The following is a 9,923-nucleotide window of genomic DNA, read 5'->3' as shown; positions in this document are numbered from 1 at the left end:
GGATACCCTCCACACCACTGGGGCGATGCTGGATTTCACATCACCTCATGCGGTAACATTACCATCTCCATCATGTCACATAACTACCATTTCTTTCTTGTGGTGAGAATATTTAAGATCTATTCTATTAGAAACTTTCAATTACATAACACAGTATTATTAACAGCACTCCAGGTTTGAACAAAAGTTTAATAATTAGAAACTTTTCTAGCAACAACTACAGACCTGTGGAGGAGAATAAACACAGTAGGTTTTCAGTTCTTACATACTTCAGCTCCATTTAAGTTATTCTGCTAAATACACATGCCTTTTGTCTTCTCGTTTCACAGGGCAAGTTTACCTAGAGTAACATGCCAAGCAGAAATAGAAAAGGGTTTTCGATGTTTACATTTACCTTCTTTAGAAACCCAGAGACTATTTTTATGCGACAGCTTTGCCACCGGTCATATTTAAACCATTGTTTAAATGGCAGCAACATTCTAATCACAGCAAAGTACAGTTAATCTGGGCATTTTTCACATTCCTCGCTTTTGTTTCTTAAAGCATTCAGTATATTGACCTCATCTACTTTAAGAGTAAAGTTCTTTATTGTTCTGCCCCCAGCTGTGGTTCTCTGGTTTTTTCCTCCATCTCTGACTCTACTCTTCCTGCTTTGTCCCCTTGTTTTTCTTCTCTATTCACGCAACAAATCTTTCTGGAGAGACTGCAATGTACCAGCCACCATGCTTCCAAGAGGTAGCAAAACGAATGTGGAGCCCACACCCTTGGGGTGCTTTGAGAGTGGAGACACAAGTGTAGATCAATTTATCACGGCAACAAGTGTGGACTTGTAATGACAGCCCATGAGGCTGGGGCACTGGGTTCTGGGGAGATCAGGAAAGGTCGCTGGGGCTGAGATCTGAAGGGGAGTAGGTATTTGTGGACAAGGTGAAAAGGTGAGGCCATAACCCTAACATTCAATGTCAGGCAGATTCTTCTTCACCTATGTCCTTGATTTGCAGAGTGCTTATTGGTTTACAATCACTTCCACATACATCATATCACACTGATGCTCTGTGTGAGGGAAGGACAGGCGTTATTAGCCCTTCATGTAATTGAGAACACAAGGTTCAGAGCCATTACATGGCATACCCACTGGACTGACCATAGAAGTAGATCTCCAGCCATAAGTCCTGTGAGTTCCATTCTCTCTTTCTGGTGACCCATTCCCTCCTCACTCATGACCTCAACAGAAATCTGTCAGACTCCTCTCTGGGCACCTTCTCTTTAGATACATGTTTCACATTAGCTGCTGCATATATCCACGAGGGCATCCCAACTATGTCACCTAAATAAAATAGCACTTCTACAAACTAGTTTTGCTTTTAAGATTTCTTACATTAATTCTAATAATATTGTTCTGCCTGTCAACATAAGAAATGTCAAAACCCGTAGAGAATTTTAATGAGTTTATTTGAGCCAAACTGATGATGATTGCCCAGAAGCAAAATCTCAATGGATTGAGAAAATGCTCTAGAGAACGTGAGTTTCACAGCTTATTTCATACATTAGAATCAAAGGAGGAGATGAAAGGAGGGTTACATGACATCCATTGGTGATAGATTGAAGGAGCAAGAAAAAGCAAAGCAGGGAAATCTCTGGGATTTCATAAAGAGTTAATCGGACATATAGTTCTTTTACGTTGCTGTGTGCAGGAGAGTTAATAATTAACATTTACAGCATATAGAGATGGTATGCGTGGGGCAAGATAACCATGAGGGGTTCTGTGGTCTCGTGCTCTGGTGCAGTGGGTCGTGCCCTGCGGGGTCTGGAAAAAAGAGAATATTCTGACATTCCAAGGGTATATTCTCTTAGAAGCAAAAAGACAATAGACAGGCTCACTTAAGGTAAAGGTTGACCTTTGTCAAGAAAGCTACTGGCCTAGGACATGACTACCCACTATGACCTGCTTTAATTAGGAATTTTTATGTTCAGATCATCCTGTGTGGTTAATTTTGGTCTCTTGAGTTTGTAGGGCCCACCATGCTGGCCTTTCCTGAGCTTGTCAGGGTTAGCGTGTAGTTCCTTTTTGGTCCACATGTCGAAATCTTGGGTTACGGTAGTTTTAGGTTCTGATTATCTGAAAAAGCAAGTCTCCCCTTACTGTTTTGCTTTTTCATAGTTTTCTTAATTTAATATTGGACATTTATTTTCCCCAATGAACTATATGATCATTTAGTCTAATTCCAAAAAAAAAGAACACCTTGTTTTCATTCTAATGGAAACTGCATAAAAATCAATTTTAGGTGAATTGACTTTTTCATGATATAAGATTTCCAAACCAAAACTATGTTACCAGTACAAAGTCCATGTGCCCAATGCTTCAAAAGACCAAAACTCAAGACATCAGAATTTGGAGTAAGGAAAGATTTATTGATTGCGAAGGAGCCAACTGAGAAGATAGATGCCCTAGTAGTTCCTCAAATCCATCTTAAGAAAGTACAGGGTTCAGGCTTCTTTTAGGTCAGAGAAAGTATGGATATGGAAGGAGCTGTTTTTGTAAAACTCAAGGTAAAAACAGAATTCCTCTAATGATAAGCATGTTTATATATAAGACAAAGTAGGACCTATTAGCCTAAAGGCCACGGGAACAATGCAGGCTTGAAAAAGATGGAGTTAGAGAGACTGAACATTTCACTCTGTTGCAAATATGAAAGGCTTTTCCAGCTATTTAAATCTTTTCTTTGTGTTTTAACAGAGTAATGATTCTTCCTCCGCCCACCTCACCCCCCAATATTTCCTGTTATTTCTTTGTTAAAATTATTCCTAAGTAATTTACAGGTTTTGTCACTATTATACATGGAAAAATATGCTCTCGTTTTTATATTTAGTTGACTCTCATTAGAGCAGGAAAAAAAAATTATTGATTTCTATATATTTGATGTAAGGAGGAAGTATGAGAACTGGATGTTAAACCAAACCGTATTCAGAGCTTGCAAAGTGTTATCAAACCATGGGAACCTACAGAACAAAGGAATATTCCTGCTGGGACTACTAATAAATCATTTACCTATACTGTGAAAGGAAAAACAGGAGTCTATAAGTAGTTCCCTACACACACAAAAACCCCAACCATTCATTCCCAGCATCTAGACACAGGGAACCTATAGAACAAAGGCTGGAGATTGCTAGCCTTTCAAGGTACATACCCATACCATCAAAAGAAAATAGATAAACAAAGTCTTTAATTCATAGAAACTAAGAAGGACAAATAAACTGAATTCCCCCAACACAGAGTGGGGGCACACTCTGTCTCTGTCTCTGTCTCTGTCTCTGTTGGTCCCCTCTCATGGTCCCTCTCAGTCTCTCTCAGTCTTTCTCATTCTCTGTCTCTGAGAGAGACCATGTTCTGTCTATGGAGCGTTATTCCTTCTTTAAGAAATCTTCCTTTTGTCTCTAACTCCAGCAAGTGTTTGAATTCCTTCCTGTGCTCTCTCTCGGTACAGCATTTGAGTCCCCACTCAGAGGGATTCACCCTGTCCTGCATCATATTTATATAGTATCCATCCACCTTATCACATTCTCTTAAGATAATATTTGCTATTATTATTTTTGTTAAATAGTCTTTTGCCTATTTAAATAATTTACTCCTATACCTACTTGGAATTTTTATTAGTAATGAATAACTGCCGAATTTTAGCAAGTGTCATGTGAGCAGCTACTGATGTTTTTTCTCTTTCTTAGTTTATCAATGTCATGAATGATGTTAATGGATCTGGATGTTGAATCACTTAAGGTTTTGGATTAACTTTTTTTTCATTCTTTTGCTATAATGAAGGCTTCTATAAGCTAATATTTTCTTATATTTTTTCTAAATCATAAATGAGATTAATCTATAATTATAATTATAGTTATAGGTCATCTAAGCATTTTTTCTTAAATTCTGGCATTAAAATTATATTGGCTTCGAAACATAATTTTAAAAGATTTTTCTATGGCTTGGAGTAGCTAAACCTGCATTTCTAACTAGTTTCCAAGTGATGCTCTGAGGCCCTTTGGCCCTAAGGTCTTCTCATTATTAACACTCCATCACCATATCATTAGTCTGTTCATGTTTTCCTTCTCTTATTGGATCTGTTTTAATAGTATATATTTTGCCAGGAAATTATACATTTCTTATCAGTTTTCATATTGATTGCTATAGAGTTGCCCATAGTGAGTCTCTTCAATCTGTTAATTTCTTGTGTGCCTATAATTATGACTCTTTTCTCATTTCTAACTTCTATTTTTTCACTTTTTTCCTTCTTCAGCCTTGCAAGTTGTTTGTCTCTTTTATGTAAATATGTAGTTTATTAATCTATTCAATAAACATTCGAAGTTATTTTCAGTAGATTTGGGCTTATTTATCCTTCTGTTTTTATCCAGTTACTTTTCCTATGTCATTAATTTCACCTTTTACCTTTATTAATCTCAATTTCTTTTTTCTCAGTTTTTAAGATGAATATTTAGTTTCTTTATTTTTTGGTTTTACTTTTAAACTGGAAAAGCATTTTAGAATTCTAAATGTTCCTCTTAGTAGTGCTTCCAAGATCCCGCACATTTCAGTAGGAGGTGGTTTCCTTTTCTTTGGATTCTAGAGAGTTATGAGTTCCCTTTTATTTCCTCTTTAATCCAAGATTTACCTAGGAGTTTAGTCCTCAATTTTTCACTACTTATGGTTTTTAGGTCACCTTTTATCATGTATTTATAATTTTTCATTTTTATGAAAAAATATTTTCTTTATTTGTGAGATGTAAGTAGTCCTTATGTACTATCAAGTTATTTCATTATGTTATTCAGTTCAACTGAATAATATTTTGACTAGTTTTGTATTATTTTGTTGGTCTGAAAGATTTTTTTCTCAGTTTCATTGAGATATAATTGATATATAACACTCTATAAGTTTAAGGTGTACAGCATAATGAATGATTTTTTGACTTGATTCTGGCTAACTGTGAGAAAGGTGTTTTAAAGTCTTTCATTATAATTGTATATTTATAGTTTCCCTTGCTTATATGTATTTATCTGCTAACAAACATCTTTTGATGTCTGCATTATGACTGTTATATCTTCTTGATTGTCTTATATCACTGTATAAGGATGTTCCTGAAACTCTAAGTGCTTTTAGCCTGCAGTTCCACCTTCTCTGATATTAATGTTACCACTCCTTTAATTTGTTTTTAATTTGCCCAATATTTCTTTGCCTAACATTTTATTTTCACCCTTTTACTATCACCCTGTTTCAAGTATAAATCAGTATGTCCAATGAGCCAGATCTTCATATTGATCTTTTTCTAGCACTTCAAACTTTAGCTTTTAACATTGAGCTTATCCTTTTCCCCCTAAACCCTTCTCTCTTCGTTATTTTCCATTTTAATTGTGATGAACAGCTCCTGTTTTGCCGTTTATTCCGAATAAAGCATTCAGATATCCTTCTGCTGTGTCGTACCTCCCTACTTCGCCCCACCTCCACTCCCAACCCGGGAGGTCTGGATGGCGTTTCCTCATGCCTACTTCAGGCCGGCATGTGCCTGCACCCTGGTCAATTTGACATCACCTTCTTCAAGCCTTAGGGATTCAAACAGAACTAATGCAGTGCAACTGGATCCAGAAAAGTGATGGCTCTCTTTCAGAAAAGGCACTTCAGAGCACAGACTTTGAAACCAGTATTCCTGGGTTCAAATGCTGCCTCTGTCTCTTAGTTGTAACTTTGGCCTGGTTATTTAATCTGCATCGGTGTTCTTACCTACCTCATTCTTGTAAAAATTACAAGCGTCAGTATATGTAAGAAGTTAGAACAGTAAAAAGTTAGAACAGTGCTTATGATGTAGTAAGCAAATATGAGTGTTAACTGTTGTTATTATTTTATCTTGCCCAGGATCTGAGAGGACAGACTTGGAGCTGTTGGCAGCCTCCATGTCACTACAGGACACGTGAAGTCTGAGAAGGGACAAAGTCAGCGTGAAGGAGAACAGAACCAAGAGAAGGTGGGACTTGGGTCCTGATCACAAGGTTGAGCCCTGGAACAAATTGGTCATAAAGCTGGTTGTCCCCAGGATTTTTCAGACATGGGGCAATAAAACCCTTTTTTACTTAATATTGACTTAAGTCAGAAAGAGTCTTAAAAAATGCAACTGTCAAGTAGTGTCTTGGGCTAGAAATTTAGGAACCATTTTAATTCTTCCCTCTCCCTCACTGTCCACATCCTGTGTGTCCAGTTGCACATTCTATACTTCCTCAATTTCTTGTTTTACACTTCCCTAACTCAGAAGAGAAAAAAGAAAATCAATACTTGCTGAGTATTTGTTATATACTTATAGACTATGCTAGGATATGTTCACTTTTTAATCTTGACAACAACCTTATGAGGGACCAGAGGCACAGAGACAGTGATCGAGGTCACACAGTCAGCCAGTGGTAATTCCAACTCAAGAGGCCACACTTGGCACCAATGTGCCTTTCTGACTTGATTAACATTTGCTGAATGTGGTGGCATTTGGTTCTAGACTTATTGTGGTGATCACTTATAGGTATGTAAATGTCTAATCACTGTGTTGAACACCTGAAACTAATATTGTATGTCAACTGTAACTTAAAAATAAATAAATAAAGGTACATTTGATGAGGGAAAATGAAAACAAAACAAAACCAAAAAACATTTGCTAAATGGCTAACTCCAGGAGCAATACTTACAGAACTCGTTCCAGGCAATATCCCACTTGGCATAGGCCAGTGGCTACATAGTCCTTTTTGAAAATGACAATGACCTTAAAGCATTCTGGTCAATGTCAAGAGTCACACATACATGTCTTGACCACTTTTCTCTGAGAACTGGTCATCAACCACTAAATCTACCCATTTCTCAGCCCCAAAGCTTGCTGAGCGTGTTTGCAAAGAGAGGAGCTACACTGGGTACATCATGGCCATGTCACACCCTCCAATCATATAAAGACAAACAAATGACATGGTGATTCTCCCAGCATGAATTCACACATGCGTGGACACACATACGTGGGAACATGATCCATCTTCTTAAAACTATAGCTGTCCATGAAGTCCTTTCTAAACAATACTGTAAAACTTTTTTTACCTCATTCCTGGGCTCCTCACATTGTCCCTTAGAATATTTATTACTTGTCCTATAGGTGCCCCTTTTCAGTTCCTCAAATCTGCTGAACTCATGCTGGGGCTCTAGCCCTCTCCTGAGAAGCTCTTCCCACCCCTCTCCACTCAGTGAGCTTCTGCTCCTCTCCTGGGTCTCTGCTTCAGGGAGGCCCTTCCTGCCCACCCTAAGATAGGCGTCCCTTCCCACCACCCCTTACTTGGCATCTCAGGCTCTTGCTGATCGTCTTTGCAACCCTTAGCACAATGTGCAACTATTGTATTCGCATGTGTATTTACTTGGGTTTTGTTTGTGTTTGCATATGTGTTTCTTTTGTCCTTCTCCTTTAATAAAAGGAAACTGAATGGACGTCTTGAGAGCAGGGAACTTGTTTGTTCTGCTGTGTCCCCAGTAGCTCACAGAGGCCCTGACGTGTAGGATCTGGAGGGCTGATTTCACCCCATTGCAGATGGCCTGGTGTACCCCTTTTAAACTGCTTGATTGCTATAAATGGGCAAAATGGATAAAAATTCCCAAACACGGAATCTTTCTTTTTTCCATACAATTCAATTGGTCCTTGAATGATTTCTATATTCTTTTCCTGTTCCTGTGTGGCTAGCTTAAGCGTTAGAGTCCTAAACAATGCAACTGTCAAGTAGTGTCTTGGGCAAGACACTTGGGAACCGTTTCAATTCTTTCCCTCTCCTCACTGCCCACATCCTATGTGTCAAGCTGCACATTCTACTTCCTCAATTTCTTTTCACGATAATTCTTGTTTTACACTTCCCTAACTCAGGGAAGAAAAAGAAAATCAATATGTGCTGAATACTTGTTATATACTTATATAATTCTAAAGACATTTTTAATGTTATCCCATGGGATCCTGAACTTCTCTCATGCTTTTGTCTGGCTTGACCCCATCTTTAAAGGGCTGTTAATAACAAACCCTTACACTTTTTCTTCCAAAGGCTCAGTGTCCCAGCTGGGAAGTAAGGCAGGTAAGATATTCTAGTGGAGGAGAGGGGTACATAGGGGACTCTGGAAGAACCTAAAAAACAGAGACTTGTTCTGAGGAAGGCCAGGGTTAAAATTTCACCCACCCAAATTATCCACAATAGAGCCCTTGGGCAAGTTACTTAAGTTACCTTTATTCTGAGGATAATAATAACTAGGGTTGCTATGAATAGCAAATAGTGATGATATATATTGATATTTTTGCAAAATGAAATGATTTTGTGCTTGGTGCATACTAGGTACTCAATAAATCACAGCTTTTTTTATCTAACAGATTTGCCCAAGATCTCCATAGTAAGTGGCCTGGAATTCTATTACCTCTTGCTTTGTAAGATCCTAAAGATAGTTTCTATACAAGCTGGGGATTTGTCTCACTTCCTAGGTTGTGAGCTCTTCTAGAACAGGGGTGAAGTCGCCTACCTCTTTGATCTAGGGGACTATACAGTGGTTACTACTCACTCGCTAGTCTCTTGAAATAAGATAACATTTATTATGCAGAAATTGAGTTTTCTACTCAATGGTGTGTGTTAATAGATTAGGCAAATGCCCCTCTGAGCTAAGTAAGCACCCAGGATCCCAATTCCACTATCTCCTACCTCCAAGAACAACTCCCTCTGTACAAATCTAACCAAGGAGAATATAAAACAAAATTTTAGTGCATGAGTAATTAGAGTTTTATGTTCAAACACCATGAAAGAAAATACAACTTGTAAGAGTCACACTAAGGGGAAAGGACACTTTAACCTCAACTAAACTAACAAATATTTGTCAGCAACCTGGAAATAATTAAAGTTTTTTATATACAGTATTGTGTGTCTATGTGCCTATCTAATGATTCATTAAGTGATTCATTCCCTCTGCCCAAATCCTAAGAACTTCCACTTCCTTTTATGATTTTCTATTAAATCCATCCTCTTGCTTTCCATTCCTGCTCAGGCCCTCTACAACCTTCACTATGAAACTGCCCCTAGAGGGAGCTCCCTGATGTCTTTCTTGCCTTCTAGAATCCAGACTCCACACTGGCACCAGACAGGTGACTCCAAAATTCCACTGACTGCATCCCTGCTCTGCCCCCAACCCTTCAATATCTTCCCTTGCTTACTCTATGCAGCTCCTTAACTTAGAACAGAAGTCCCAATGACCTAGCAATGTCCCGACCTGCAGGACCTAGTTATTGCGTAGAACCCGAGGAGGACCGTACCTTGAAAAAAACATGGGCGGGAGAAAAGAATGGAGGCAAGACAGTGTTCTGATCAAGCCTCAAAATTTTATTTTCGAGCGGTTATATTTATACACTCAAGTGGAGAGGGCAGGGGCGGGACTGATCAGGGAAGAGAGTATTCGTTACAAGCTTATTGGTGTCCACCAGATGAGGTGATTTCTACCTGGCTAGTCAGAAACAGATGGGCTGTGCCAGCAGTTGCAGGCTCCCGCTCTGCAGGTGGCGGAATGGGGATCAAAGACACGGGAAAAGGCGGGCGCTTCACAGTGCCGTGGCTGTCCAAATGGTCACAGCTAGCAGAGTTTGTTCTCGATAATGGGATGTGATTCTTATCTTTGGGTGCAGGCTTAAGGCTCCTGACATAGCAAGAAGAAGGCTCAATATCTCTTTAGCATTTTTGAGGCCCAAGCCTAGCTGGCCAGTTCTTATTTTAAAATACATTTCAAGATCCTTAAATGCCATAGAAGGTAAATGAACTATAGAAATTCTAACTAACCAAATAAACAAGTCTTGGACCTTCATAAAATGTGTTGTTACCCAGTCATTAATAAATGTTGCTGTCTAAGA

This window comes from Pteropus medius, unplaced genomic scaffold (assembly GCF_902729225.1).
Source record: "Pteropus medius unplaced genomic scaffold, Ma_sr-lr_union100, whole genome shotgun sequence".
Classification (NCBI taxonomy): Eukaryota; Metazoa; Chordata; class Mammalia; order Chiroptera; family Pteropodidae; genus Pteropus; species Pteropus medius.
This window is presented reverse-complemented; position numbering follows the sequence as displayed.